Source organism: Lipotes vexillifer, unplaced genomic scaffold (genome assembly GCF_000442215.2).
Source record: "Lipotes vexillifer unplaced genomic scaffold, Lipotes_vexillifer_v1.1 scaffold506, whole genome shotgun sequence".
NCBI classification, from domain to species: Eukaryota; Metazoa; Chordata; class Mammalia; order Artiodactyla; family Lipotidae; genus Lipotes; species Lipotes vexillifer.
Window position 1 is genome coordinate 1,765,740 of NW_006780679.1, and position 3,432 is coordinate 1,769,171.

A 3,432-nucleotide genomic window follows, 5' to 3' on the forward strand; every position below is an offset into this window, starting at 1 on the left:
GGACCTAATGAAACTTAAAAGCTTTTGCACAGCAAAGGAAACCATAAACAAGGTGAAAAGACAACCCTCAGAATGGGAGAAAATATTTGAAAACGAAGCAACTGACAAAGGCTTAATCTCCAAAATATGCAAGCAGCTCATGCAGCTCAAGATCAAAAAAAGAAACAAACCAATCCAAAAATCGGCAGAAGATCTTAATTGACATTTCTTCAAAGAAGATATACAGATTTCCAACAAACACATGAAGGGATGCTCAACTTCATGAATCATTAGAGAAATGCAAATCAAAACTGCAATGAGGTATCACCTCACACCAGTCAGAATGGCCATCACCAAAAATCTACAAACAATAAATGCTGGAGAGGGTGTGGAGGAAAGGGAACCCTCTTGCACTGTTGGTGGGAATATAAATTGATACAGCCACTATGGAGAACAGTATGGAGGTTCCTTAAAAAACTAAAAATAGAACTACCGTATGACCCAGCAATCCCACTACTGGGCATATACCCTGAGAAAACCACAATTCAAAAAGAGTCATGTACCACAATGTTCACTCCAGCTCTATTTACTATAGCCAGGACATGGAAGTAACTTAAATGTCCATTGACAGATGAATGGATAAAGATGTGGCACATATATACAATGGAATATTACTCAGCCATAAAACAAAATGAAATTGAGTTATTTGTAGCAAGGTGGAGGAACCTAGAGTCTGTCATACAAAGTGAAGTAAGTCAGAAAGAGAAAAACAAATACTGTATGCTAACGCATATATATGGAATATGCAAAAAAAAAAAAAAAAAGGTTCTAATGAACCTAGAGGCAGGACAGGAATAAAGACGCAGATGTAGAGAATGGACTTGAGGACATGGGGATGGGGCAGGGTAAGCTGGAACGAAGTAAGAGAGTGGCATGGACATATATACACTACCAAATGTAAAATAGATAGCTAGTGGGAAGCAGCCACATAGCACAGGGAGATCAGCTTGGTGCTTTGTGTCCACCTAGAGGGGTGGGATAGGGAGGGTGGGAGGGAGACGCAAGAGGGAGGAGATATGGGGATGTGTGTATGTATATAGCTCATTCACTTTGTTGTAAAGCAGAAACTGACACACCATTGTGAAGCAATTATACTCCAATAAAGATGTTAAAATAAAATTAAACTAAATTAAAATTAATAATAAATAAAATTATTTTCCAAACCATTAATTACACAAATCTATTTTCCCTGTCCCATTTTAGATGCACTCTACTAATTTCTACTAGTGCCACTCTTATTTTCTAAATTTCCAAAAACTGTTCAACTTTTAAAATACTGTCTTGGAATTACAAAAGAGAGGCATATGACGTTAGGAAGCCACAGAGTCACACTCTTTGAAACTGAGACTTAAGAGAAAAAAAAAAAAATTCAGTTTAAACAAATAGCTGTTGTGCAACGTACTGTGATAAGCAATGTGAGGAACGTAGAGACAGGGTGTCTTCTCTCCAGGAGCTAATAATGAAATTACTTTTAGACTCAATGTCTTCATTTCATTTGACTCTCTGTGACTTTGTAAACATTTGCTGCTTGCGTGCTTAGATGTCTTTAAAGTTTTGGGCGTACTTTGCTGGTTGGTTGAGGTTTTAAGAATAATATTCAAATATGTAGTATTTAAATCTAGGCCAATTCTGTTTCTCCAGTACAACCAAGTAGTAGAAACTACATTTTGCATAAAAATCCATTTAAAGATTCAATAAAGCACTAAATTGCGAATATGTTAGACTTTTAAACGTAAAACCAAATATTTTGTCAAAAATGGGTTGAAGTTAGCATTTAAAAAATGTAATTACTGTGATCTTTTCAGAATGTTTTCCTCCAAACTCTGCATCTTCAAATTCAATAATTACTATTATTTCATTTTCTCTGTGAATGGGTTTTTCCTTAATTTTTAAAAATCCTTTGCCACTTTCATACCCATTTTTGAAAAGCTATGTTGGTTAAACATTAATATTGTTCTTTGGTATGTTCCAATTCTAAAAAGAAATTAGTGGATTTGTCTTTGGCATCCAGGAGCTTCCCTACTTAGATGAGTGAGGTGATTAACTGCACTCATGTGTTAACCTTTTGACCTATGTGATTTGTTACAGTCTCATGACTTTTAGTACTCTGATCTCTTTTTTATTCTTTTCAGTTTTTATAATAAAGACACTTACTTCTTTAAACTAAAACCATAGAATTATGTATATGTATAGTGTTAGTTTTCCTGAGTCTATGTTAAACTAAATATTGACGTTGCAAGCCCTATATCATTTCTTATTTACCATTCTCAATCTGTGGAATTTATTAAAAAATTGACAAGAATGCCCTGTGGTAAAATCCCCACAGGTGTCAAATTGGATGACCCAACCAAGCCAATTACAAAATTGACAAATCTATAGTTACTTCGATAAAAATGACACAATTTGATTTTAACAGGGATCGATATTTTTTAAGGACACTTTGAGACATTTTCTTTGAAGAAATAATTTTCTTCAATTTTAGAAAACTATGAGGTTTTTTTTTTTTCTTTTTAGAAAATTGCTTTCTTGTGAGGCTTGTTAGCCTTTCTGTTCTTTCTGACTTTTTCCAGAAGTTGATTTCTCATTCTTCTACACTTTAGAAAATATTGGAAGAGAATTTCCAGTATTTAAAAAAATATTTTTAGCAGATTTACCTTTTTTTTTTTTTTTTTTTTTCCTTGCGTTATGCGGGCCTCTCACTGTTGTGGCCTCTCCCATTTGCGGAGCACAGGCTCCGGACGCGCAGGCTCAGTGGCCATGGCTCACGGGCCCAGCCGCTCCGCGGCATGTGGGATCTTCCCGAAACGGGGCACGAACCCGCGTCTCCTGCATCGGCAGGCGGACTCTCAAGCACTGCGCCACCAGGGAAGCCCCAGATTTACCTTTTGTGATAAGTGTCAGTCAGTTCAAGGGGGCACCCTGAGCTTTCTCACATCTTTTGTCAGTGGAACAAATTTTCATTCCTAAAGAACAATTGTTCACGTTACAAAAATAAGTCTCCTATGTAGGTGCCCTTGCTGATAGCCTCCAGAGAAAGGATAAAAAATAAATGATCCTATAGACTGATTAATCTACTCTCTCCCCTCATCAAATCTAGGGCTCCCTGGAAGGTTGTAATGAAGGGTTCTTCAGGGAAAAATGCTCTGCAGTTTTCCAAACAGTTTTTAAACTTCTAACATAGGACTGTTTTCTAATTTAGCTTCTGTAAGCAGAGGTCGTATAAGAAAAAGAAGTCAAATGCAGTAAAGTGCTCTTAAAGATAATGTTATAAATATTTGCTACCATTCTTAAATACCCACAATGTAAAGAATATCAATACCCTCAGTTAAAAGGGGGGAAAAAAACTTGTTACTTTCAATTCTACACAATTATCGAACAAAAACTCTCTTTCCC